The following is a 13093-nucleotide window of genomic DNA, read 5'->3' as shown; positions in this document are numbered from 1 at the left end:
GTATTGCTATATGTGTATCCATATACATCTTTACTCCATATATACAAGTATTAGACTCCTAATTGTAACTGAATTCCAACGTACTCCTAATTTTAACAAAATTCTTACCAACTAAATAGAGATTAATCTAAACGAAAAAATAGTCTCGTGGTTAATGACACAAAACTCCTTATTTAATTCTATTAGAGAATCTGACAAGTCTGCGTATAACCTGTAAAGCCCAGCATCATTGTTTTTATTTCGTTTCTCTGTTATTGTCTCTTGAGAGCTATTGGCGAGGATCTTGTCTCCAACAACACCCTCCCGCAAGTTGGAGGTCGGTGAACAGACGCCACTTGAGAAGAAGGGAACGATGAAGCGGCCCAGAGAGGGCTTTTGTAAACAAATGGGCAAGCTAAGAAGAAGAAGGGACAAAATATAAAGAAATCAGACCATCAAGAAGTTTTTCACCGATGAAATGAGAGTCCAGCCAAATGTGTTTGGTTCATTCGTGAAAGACGGGATCTTTAGCAATAAGGATGGCTGTCTGGTTGTCACAATGAAGAGAAATCAGCAAAGAGGGAGAGAGGGAAAAATTATGTAACAGGCGAACCTCCCAAGTGACCTCTGAAATTAAGAGATACATGGAACGGTACTCTGCCTCTACAGAAGAAAGAGCGACAACTGGCTGCTTCTTATATTTCCAAGAAATAGGAGAGCCACCAAGGCTAAGAAAAAAACCACTTACGGGATCGGAGCAAGAAGCCAATCAGAATCGCAAAAGGCAAGGAGTTGAAAATGAGTCTGGGAATAAGAAAAAACCAAAACTAGAATCTCGAATTAAATATCTCAGAGTATGATAAGCAGCGGAAGATGACCTTGGCATTGACTTTACATATATTGACTAAGGGTTTGGACCGTAAAATAAAGATTTGGTCGGGGGTTAGTCAAGAAATTGAGTTTTCCCATAAGTCGTCGGTAAACAAGAGGGTCTGGAAGAGGAGATCCACAAAATGAAGAGAGTTTGGCAGTGGGATCTAAAGGAGTAGAGACAGATCTGGATTAAAGAAAATTAAATTCATTTAAGGTATGTACAACAAATTTACGAGGAGTTATAAGCATACGACAATTCTCATGAATCAATTCCATTCCCAAAAAATAACGAGCCTCTCCGAGATCTTTAATGCAAAACTTAGAATCCAAAAATAACTTGATATCACAATTTCCTGTAGGTTATTACCAGAGAGCAGGATGTCGTCAACATAGAAAACAAGCAAGGTAACCAACTCCCCAATGTGCTCAAAGAACAAAAAATAGTCATTCAAGGAGTAGATGAAACCTCTTCTATTCAAAGCAGAAGATAGACGTGCATACCACTGACGAGATGCTTGTTAAATCCATAAAGAGACTTACGGAGCTGAAAAGGAGGAGAAGCAACCAAACAAGGAGGAAACTGTATGTAAACCTCTTCATTGAGGTTCCCGTAAAGGAACAAATTTTTGACATCGAGTTGGTAAAGTTTGCAGCCCTCTTTACAAAAATAAAGAGGAGACATCTGATAGTTGTCATTTTGATAACGGGAGAAAAAGTTTTTGTAAAGTCAATCCCTTCACATTGTGTATCACCCCCCCCCCCCCACAAATAACCAGACGAGCTACGCTCAAAATACTCATCCGACTTAAGTTTAACTTTATATACCCATTTGTAGGGAAGGGCATTCTTGGTGGGTGGCAATTGAACGATGTCCCAAGTATGGTTGGAGTTAAGAGCGTCAAATTCCTTGGCCATTGTGGCCTTCTAGCTGGGATGCAGTACAACTCGATGATAAGAAGTGGGTTTAGTAATTTGACAAATAGAAGTTAGTAAAGATTCATTAGGAGTTGTCATAGTGGAAAAAGAACGTTCACGCAAAGGAAAAGAAGGAGGATTAGGATAAATAACGGAGAAAGCATTACTACAAATGTAATCAGATAAATAAGTTGGGGTGTGATGCTCCCTTGTGGATTTGCGCAGCTTTGGCTCTGGTGTATTAGACAACGCAGGAGAATTCTCAAGGGAAGTATGAGAAGGAGTAGGATTAGAAGGAGGAAGGTCAGGATCTAGAGGGGGCAAAAGAGACAATGCAGTTTCTTTGTTTTGGGAAAGAGGACATGAAGTAGGGAAGAGTTGAGATAGTGTTCTGAATATTGAAAATAGTAAAATAGACTCGACAAACTTGACATCCCGAGAAATTGAGATTTGTTTAGAGTGTAAAGTAAGAATTTTGTAATCCTTTTTAGCAAAGGGATAATCTAAAAACACATCTGCAATAGCTCAGGGATTGAGTTTATCTCTATTTTAGGAAAGAGTTGAAACGAAACACAGACACCCTAAAGGTTTGAGATAAAAATAATCTAGGAGAAAGTTAAATAAGATTTGGTATGGGAATTTAAGGTGTAAATCTTTTTAGAAGGAAATCGGTTAATCAAATGAGTGGATGTGAAAAGACATTTCCCCAGTACTATTTAGGAACATGGGAATGAAACATTAGAGCCCGACAAGTTTCCATCAAATGTCTACGTTTTCGCTCAACTACACCATTTTGTTGTAGTGTACCCACACAAGTAGTTTGGTGAAGAGGTCCTTGAAAAAGAAAAATCAAGTAGCTAGATTTCCAAAACCCAATTTAAAAGCATTGTCGGACCTTATAAACTTGACTTTGGTAGAAAATTGTCTTTCAACATATTGGAGAAACGCTTTTAAGGTGGGGAATGCATTTGATTTAGCACAAAGTAAAGAAGCCAAGGTACTTCTGAAAAAATCATCTACAATAATTAAGTAATATTTATCTTCTTTGTAGGTTGGTGTCTTATAGGTTCCCAAAGTATCAATATGGATGATATCTAAACAATGTTTAGTAGTGATTGAACTTCTGGGAAAGGGAGGCTTGTCTTGTCTAGCCATGAAACAAATTTCACAAGGCATAGAGTCTTCAATGTTAGAACTTAAATGCAGACTATTGATATGTTTTATAGCAGTCAAAGGTTACCTAATCTATTATGCCATAAAAGTATAGAAACAGAATAAGCAAAACCATTTTCATTAATAGGAATAGAAGATTGTTTGATACAACTATTGGACATAACATCCTGGGTATGAACCCTTGAAGATTTAGATAAACTAGACTTAGACAGAGAACTAGAATTAAAATTAAAGAAACGGAAAACATAGGCTTCTGGGAAATAAGATCCATCTAAGGTGTGTTATCTCTCATCACATGGAGTCCAGTTGTAGCTTCACCAAGAAATTGGTCCCTCTTCAAAAAAGGGGACTGAATAGAACAATTATAGTTAGAAAAGTTTAGATTGCAAACAAACTGTGCAAAGCAGAGAAACTGACAAAAGATTATGTTTAATCACAGGAACAAATAAGACATCATGTAATTCTAATTCTGGAGTAAGAAATAAACTTCCTATATAATTTACTGTGAATTGATAGGAATATGGGAGACTTACTATCACAGGGATAGAAAGAAGGACAATATAATGCAAAAGGGTTTTATTATAGGTCATATGTTGGGAGGCTCCAGAATCAGCTATCCAAGTATTGTGATGTAACTTAGAATAGGAAGACGTAAAAATATTATATGCGTATTGCATACCGGCCAGATTTGCACTGGCAGTGACATTAGGAGTTGATGCTACAATTCCTTCTTATATAGTTTGGAACATCTAATCAATTGGTTGCATTGTGCCTTCGAGAAACCTTGCCCAGAGATGAGATTAGAAACTGTATGAGCGCCGAGTCCTGTAGTGTTATCCTGCCTTCCAATAACACTGTTGATAAATTGATTAGGAAAATCTCCCTTCCTAGTTTTACTAAACTTATAATGAACAGGATACCCACTAATTTGTACCATTCTTCCTTAATATGACCCCATTTTTCGCAATACTTACAAACTTGCTCGAATTTCCTAGAATCAGTATTATTGTTTTGAGCAACATTGTTGTATTCCCTTGCCTGTCTAGATCCATTTGAGTTCTATCCAGCACTGGTAAAAGCAGAAAAGTCAGTACCAAGGGTATGTTGAGCATGTACCTCCCTTTGTGATTCTTTATGGAGAACAATGGAGTAGGCTGGTGGAGTTGAAGGAAGTTATTTCATCATAAGTATGTTTCCTCGAACACCAGTGTAGACATCATTAAGACCCATTAAGATTTGAATAATTTGTTGATATTCATCTTAGCATTGTATGATTTTTCTCCGCAGTCACTATCACAACGAAAAACCATAAAGGTATTGAGCAATTTTAATTGATCCCAAATTCTCTAAAGTTTAGTGAAATAGGTTTCAACATCTGAAGTCCCTTGACTAGTATTGTTGAGATCTAGTAACAGTTTACCATCTGCTTGTCCATAGCGTTCCTCAAGTTCAATCCACAAATCTTTAGCAGTTTTAGAGTAAATCACACTCTATGAGATGTCTCTGCTAAGAGAGTTGAGAAGTCACACAATCACCACATCATTGCATCTTTTCCGATGATCAAGCAAGGGTGAATCTTGTTCTGGAGATTTACAACCTCTAGTGATAAAACCTAACTTATGCTCGGTTGATAGAGAGATCAAAACACCTTCCGCCAATTTTCATATCCAGTACCATCAAAAGTCACATTGAGCAAATTCATATCAGGAGTATCTGATGGAGCAAGATAATAAGGGTGGTTTTGATCCACCGAAACAGCAGGAGAATCCCTCGTTGTAAGTGTAGCAGAAGGAAGTGCTTCGTCACCCATAGAGAATCAAGTCGAGTTATATGAACAAACTTATGGAATGCAAGAGAAAACAATCGTATACAGAGCTTCTAGTGTTTCTCTAATACCATTTTAAAACTTCAAAGAAATGTACATCTTTACTCCATATATAAAAGTATTAGACTCCTAATTGTAACTAAATTCCAACATACTCCTAACTGTAAATTGTAACAGAAGTCTAACCAACTAAATAAAGAGAAATCAAAACGAAAAAATAATCTCGTAGCTAATGACACAAAACAAAACCCGAAAGGTTTAGAGAGATCAAATGAATTCTTTTCATTAATTGTTTCAAGAAAAAGTATATTAGCTATAAACTTTATTCAAACAATTAAAAATCTTGACATACTATTAGAAAAGAGAACAATAGGAAATAAAAATTTATAGTAATATTTATTAACTATACATCATCCAAATCAAAGCAAAGCAAAACAAAACAAAAATTGCCCTGGATGCAACTGCAAAAGCGATTGCTGCATGTTTTGCACTAATACAAGGTAAAACATATTTTTTTCCTTACTCAGATACACTATTTTGAATAGTTGAAGATTCTAAAATGTTATGCATAAATAATATATAACTTGTTTAAGTATTGTTCTTCGTTGAAGATATCTTTTCCAATTACTATCAAACAAGAAATCTTCTTTCGCTGATGATATAAATTATTGCTTTGGAGATTTAACTATTGATTCACAAATATGAAGCAAAACTGGATAAGAAAAAGTTACGTTTTATATAAAGAAATATAGATTTAACATAGATTTAACTGATAAAAAAGACAGTTGTTGACTAGTCTTAGGATCCTTTCTAACACAAATTTCAAGTATTATTAACTTGATGTAATCTATGTAGTTATTTGGAACCCTCAAAAAGTCGGTCAATGATACGTCATTCTAAAGAATTCACTCTCCAAAATTTGCTTGTCCATGTGATAAAATGAAATAGGGTAGTTTTGACAATATAATCAGTACTATTTATACACATTCTTTTTTAAATTGATGAAAGAAATTATGTTATCGGACAATAATTAAATATTTAGCATTGTGTTTGGAAGGATTATTATAATAAAAAATATTTCCTTCATGCATAATTTCGTCATCTCAATAAATCGAAAACTCTAACTTTTGAGGTAGAAGACATTTTTTTTATTGAAGTCAAGAAAAATAGAAATTGAAGATGTTAAAGGCTCTATGTTTGAACGTCCTTAAATAGAGCTTGGAGGAGCTTTTAAAATTAAAATAAAAATACATAATGTAATAATTTTTTTTTCTTTTATGATATGTCAAATCAATATAATTCTATGACAAATACTGCAAAAGCTTCATTAAGCTTCAAAACGTGAAAAATATTTCTCTTTGTAAAACATAATTTTCTCTACATTGGAGGTTTTCCTAAGACAGATAGATTGATGCTTCCAAGTTGATCAAGTTATATATTTCTGAGCAATTCATAAAGGCAAGAAGCAATAAAAGGTTAAAAGTGGTTGCAGATGAGTATCTACAAGAGTTAATTGATAGAACTATAACTTTGGCTGGTAAACAAAAGGCTAATGGAAGGATAAAAAAACTTGCAAAATTCATGATCTTTTTCGCCGTAAGTGAAGCTCATACTAAAAATGTTATGCACGTCATGAATGGGAATGTTCTCGAAGCCATAGATGATCAATGTCGAATGATCTTCCTGTCTGAAGTTGAAGAGAAGCATGATTACTGTATGCAACATAGCAGTGATATTGTATGTACCTTTATTTCAATTGGTGTAGCTTTTCCAATAGTGATGTGTTCCATAGTTTCAGAGTTCAAGTTTATTAAGGTGTTGGAATTGTTATCCGTTCTCTGTTACAATTTCTCTAATGTAATACCTGAGAGTGCTGGAAAGACAAAAGTTGGAGCTGCCAGTAGATATTTGGAGAATGTTAGATCTAAGACATGTGGAAATTTATTCGCCACTATATATATATCTAATCCTCTTGAGGCAAAAAATGATAATATTGGACAACAACCTCTGTTTCTGAATAACTTGCAAGCACTTTATCTCCATAACTCTCTTTTTGTTGCGGAAATCATAAGAAGAACTCCTAATCTAAAAAAACTAACGATTTTAGATTATTTTGAGCATCTTGATTTGCCTTTTATCCTTGATTATCTTAATCTTGTACGGGATTTGGAGACACTATGTTATCTTTTGCATTCAAATTAGCAAATCAGAAAAAATAAAAGATGAAAAGAAAAACACAAAAAACTATCAGAGTCCATAGAACTAACTGTGTGTCCTTAAGAAATCCCCTCAAGTACCAGAGGTTACATATTAATTCCTCCCAAGATAAAAAGCATAACCATTAAAGAAGTAGTGGTAGCTCAAACTTCAATAATTTCAACGAATTCAAAATGACAACAACGAATCACACAGAGATACAATCGGTCGATTTTATTTTGTAAGAAATGTATGCATAAGAAGGGATGAATTCGATGCTGAAAAATGAGAGACAACCTCTTTATTTATAGCCAACAAAGGGTAAAAGTCACAACTCTTAGGAAAGAAGACAACCTTCCAGAAAGGTCACAATATTTTGGAAAAGGCACAACCTTTCAAACGGTCACAACCCTTTAGAAAGGACACAACCTTTCATAAAGGTTACAACCCTCCGGCAAAGTGACAACCCTTCAGGAGAGTCACAACCCTTCATTTCCTGTTCACACCTTTAAAACCTAACAATCCTCCACATGAATAAGGAATGACTATTTTTTAAAAACATATGCATGAAAAACTGTGTGATTCTTAAGTAAGGGTTAATCCCATCTGGATAAGTAGGTTTCCTTTAAAATTTTCATAGTAAACATATATCGGATATGCTCGGTCAATTGGTAGATTTGATATCTTTGAGCCGTTGAGCTTTGGTGTGTACCTAGACAACATAAGTCACACAATAAACCCTTGAACTAATTTTGATTCTCATTGTTTTGTTCGTTTCAGCCATGAACATATCTAGATTAATAAGTGCTTAGAGAACTGACATTACTGGATTCTCCTTGAAGCGACTTAAACTTCACAAGTATGTAACTGATTTATAAAGGTCTATCTCGTAGATACACCATTTGGTATACCCTGCATCAAACTTAGAAACCATTGAAAAGTCATAACGTCGTTATCCTTGTTACCGAACATTGTCTTATCATGAGAATGGACCATTAAAAAAATATTTAACAATGTTGAACCGTCGTTAATGACTTTGATTGATCTCCTTGAACCTAGATCTTTGGTATCTCTAGTTTTCTAGGTAGAGTTACTGCCACAATGACTTGTCCTCGGTCATATTCCAATTCCCTTTGATAATCTATCGACTCCCTCTCTAGTTAGACCTTTTATAGTGGATCTGACACATTATCCTTTGACTTACATAGTCAATTATGATAATTCCACTAGAGAGTATTTCTCTAATGATATTATCGCTATGTCATATATGATGAGACATTTGGCTATACATCATGCTTCAAGCCCAACCTATTTCAAATTAACTCTCACAGTGTATGGAGCTAAAGGTTTGGGCCAAAAATCTTTCAAGAAATTTTGGAGTCATTCACCTTCTTCACGGCCTTATCTAGAGTGATAAGCTAAGATTTCATAGTATAGAGAGTGGTACATTTTTGTTTGAAAGATTTCCAAAGATACTACTCCTCCACCAAGAGTAATTAAATACATATACTTTCATGGATTTTATTTCATTTGACATGGTGATTCAATTTGCATCACTATATTCTTCCAATACTGTTGAATACTAGTTATAATGCAAAGAAATAGTTTGTTAAGTATGTTTTTAAATACTCAAAACTCTTTTAATCGTCATCCAATGAGCTTGATTGAGATTATTTTTGAACCGACTTAGTTTACTAATAGCACATGTTATATCTGATCGTGTACACTTCATGATATATATCATACCTCTCAATACTCTAGCATAATTCAATTGCGAGTCACTTTTTCCTTCATTCTTTTGGAGTACAAAGCTCATATTTATTGGATTATTGACAATATTGAAACTCAAATACTTGAACTTATCAAGTTCCTTTTTCAATCACATTAGTAACTTTAATATCTTTCATATCGAAGTTACTTTCTAGCATATGCTAAGTAGAATTTATGTCAAAAATGTCTCTTTTGATGATCAACATGTAATCAACATAAAAACAAACAATGAACTTGTAATTTAGATGTCTTTAATGTAAAAACATTTATCACATTCTTGAATTCATTTGTCAAGTTTATATACTTTCTTTTCTTTACCAGGAACCAAAAAATCCTCGGGTTGTTCTATGAAAATTTCTTCCTCTAATTTTTCATTTTAAGAAAAATATTTTCACATCCATTTTGATGAATTTTAAGGTCATATACCGCAACTAGCGCAATCAACATCTGACTTGAATGTATCATAGTTAGTGGCTATTATGTGTCAAAATAATCAAGACTTTCATATTGTCGAAAGTTTATGACAACAAGTCTTGCTTTGTATTTATCAACAGTTCCATCAACTTCCTTTTCTTTTGTAGACCCACTTTGAACCCAAAAGTTTATTTCCGGGAGGAAGATCAACCAACTCTCAACTACGGTTGCTCAAGATTATATTGATCTTACTATTGACAACCTCTTTCCAAAATGAGTCCACAGAGGGCATTACTTCTTCAAATATATGAGACTCATTTTCAAGAAGAAATATTACAAAATCAAACTTGAAGGAAGTAATTTGTCCATTTACATTTACTACCCCTCTGAATCTCTTTATTAAGTATATTCTCCTTTGGTTCATTCCAAGTTCGTTTAGACCCTTCACTTAACTATCTGACGGTTCGTACATATGAGCCATGACTTGACATGCTTTACTATTTGTAGCATATCCAATGAACATACAATCCGCAGTCTTAGGTCCTATTTTTACTAGTTTGGGAATAAATCCCTCATTTTTATTTCTCAGATGGAAAACACTATATTGAAAATTATTAGATTACTATCTTTCAAGAGTTACTGTTTGTATATACTGTAAGGAGCGACCATCATTCTCTATCGGGACACAACAAAGGCTGAACAAACAAAACTTTTTGTTGCTCACTTTCTGAAAAGAAATTTTTTGTTGTTGTCTGTTGCTATAATGATAGCACTGCCCACAAAATTTTTGGTAAATCTAAACTTATAGCACAGTCAACATTTCCTTCAAAGTTTGATTTTTTCTGTCAACAATTTCATTAGATTGAGGTGAGAATGTGCAGTAATTTGATGGATGATTCCATTCTTACAAATATATTTCTACAAAAGTAGATTCATATTCTTTACATCTACAACTTCTAATCATGAAACTCTCCAACTGACTTTCAACTTCAGTTTTATATTGCCTATGTGTTTCTATTTCTTCATCCTCACCATTCAACAAATAAACATAACAATATCTAGTGCAATTGTCGATAAAATTTATGAAACACTTTTTCCCACCACGAGATGGTGTTGAATTCATATCACAAAATGTCACGGTGAATCAATTCAAAGATATTCTAATTCATTTCAACAACACATACTTAACACTGATTTTACTGCACTAGAAGTTAGGCAAAACTACTAAGTTGATCAGTTTTTGCATGGTTTTGCAATTGACATGTCTCAATCATTTATATCACAAACAATTTGAGTCAAGCAAGTATGAACAAACAAAAACACTAAGTTTAAAAATACCTTCTGTGAGATAACTTTTTCCCACAAATATTTTGTTCTTTACTTTTTATAATTTTCTCAAATATAGACATTGTTTTACAATCAACACCTTGTCATATGTCTTTTTCAAAAGGAAATTTACATAACCCCCATATTTTAAATATGTTCTCAAAAATATTTTTCAAGTATATAAATTATTTTGCACATATAATTTTTTCCATGCTTTCAAATTGTATACCATCAAAATATACAACGGAAACATGAATCCCATGCTTCCAAATTGTATACCTTCAAAATACACAATGACAACATGAACGCTTCTTTTGGAGATTTAATCCATAGAAACACTTATTGCATGCACAAAAATCACTAATTTTATGTTACTAGTGTTTTTTTCCTTTCTGTCACAACTAGATAGACCACTTAGTATTTTTCATACTAACAATAAAGATTCAATATTTATACAACTTGTTTCTAGTTTAATGATGAACTTTTTATAGTCTTCTCATCGGTAATCGAATGAACTTTGAATTCTGATGAAGTTTTTATATTCTTCAAATCAGTTTCACATTCAGACAAAGTAGTAAACAAAAAGGTTTTAACTTATATAAATAGAGGGCTTCTCCCTCAGAAATAGAATAAGCTACTGTCAATCAACTCTCTCCATTACTCTCTCTCTAAATCCGCTTCCACTCGCCAAATTGATATCAGAGCTAGTTAAAAAGATAAGATATGGAAAACAAATCTGAAACAACAAATCTACAGAAACAGGTATACTTATTTATGTTCATGAGTAGCTAAACTATTTTATTCCTGATAATCTCTTGTTGATTATAATTGTTTATCATGTTTTAATAATGTTGTACTAACCATCTTTAGAAAGTTTTCTACAGAAATATTCTGCGAATAAGTATGCCCAGACTATGTCATCCTAAGGTTGAAACCGATAGGCAAGAAAGTCGTTTAGGGGAGTAAACAAAGTTGAGGCGCTGTTAGGGTAACTGATCAAAGAAGAAAACTGTAGTAGTGACCAGACGAGATGATTATTAAACCATTATTATTACATAATAAATAAGTAAAATCTATTAAGAGGTTGGAAGGAATAAAATTTTTAGCGAAAAAATAATTAAAATAAACTCCTATTTACTAGAAGATGATGTTAATTATAAGATATTAATACTCTATATATTGAAAGGTCTTAATACAGATATAAAAAGAACAATTTATGATAAATTATTGACATATGAGATAATAGAAGATACAACTCAAGGTTGGGCTGAATCAATTATACCAGATGTTTTTGACATAGATTTATATGATGATCTAGAATTATTTATAGATCAATGATAGATTATTTGTACTTACAGTATTGGAAAGAAACCAAGGAAGACATAGAACTACTTGAAAAACTACTAATTGAAAATTTATGCGACTACTTGAGAACTAGAAAGAGTGAACATTTAGAATATATTGTAAATAACGCTAACGAAATACAACGATTAGAACTACTTAAAAAAGAATATTACAAAAAAATATATCATTCTTAAAAATATGAAGAATAATCTAACATCAAACAGAATAACTACTAAGACAAAAAATAAGATAGAAAGAAAAGTACGAAAGACATGGAAAAAGTTAAAAACCTTATACATAGAATATGAACTATCACAACTTGCTAAAACAAATAATAACAAGAAAAATCTTTTGATAAATATAATTTCAAAAACAGAATTTAAATATGTTTGTTATCTGAAAAAATAATACGAACAGAGAAATATATAAGCAACAACTGGTAGAAAAAATAATTGAAAAAAGACAAGAATTACAACATAGAAAAAGAAGATTAGAAGAAAATATATTTGTAGGAGTATGTAATAAATCAATATTAGCACAAAGAAAAGTTATATTTATGCTAAAAATACAAATAGATTGCCTCGAATATAAACTCCAACATAATATAAGTCATAAACCATAATGAATAAAGAAGAATTTGCAGTAGACGAAAAGACATATGAAAATCAAGATGACTTAGTAATAAAAATAATATTTTCAAATTTAGGAAGACGATATAAAAAAATAGGAAATAACTTATACTTAATGTTAGAAAAAGAAACAACAAAATTAGAAGATAGTTTGACAGCTATGATAAGAATAACAAAAGAAAACGAAGAAATAGATAAATCAAGAGAAATTGAAAAAATAAAAATACAAACAAAGCAAGAAGTACGACATCTAGAAGAAATAAAAAATACAAGAATAAGTGAATTAGAAAAAGAATTAGCTAAGCTAAAATTATTATATGAAACCAAACAAAAAGAGAAACAGGAAGAAAAAGATAAAGAACTTGAATTAACTAATGAGATAAATAAGATGAAACAAAAAAAAAATGAAAATCTAGAAATAGACGAAATAAATGAATCAGATACAACAAACGATCTAAAATCAGAAATAAGTGATATAAGTGAAACATACACAGAAATTCTAGAACAAATAAATAAGCCGAAAAAATTAGAAATGAATACTGGAGATATGAATCTACCCAGTACATCAAGAGTTAAAACTCCAGATAATAGTCCTAGAAGTAGTCCTAAATGGACAGCACCAACTTATTATACAGAAAATTATGAACAA

Source organism: Solanum lycopersicum, chromosome 11, assembly GCF_036512215.1.
Source record: "Solanum lycopersicum chromosome 11, SLM_r2.1".
Taxonomy (NCBI): domain Eukaryota; kingdom Viridiplantae; phylum Streptophyta; class Magnoliopsida; order Solanales; family Solanaceae; genus Solanum; species Solanum lycopersicum.
This window is presented reverse-complemented; position numbering follows the sequence as displayed.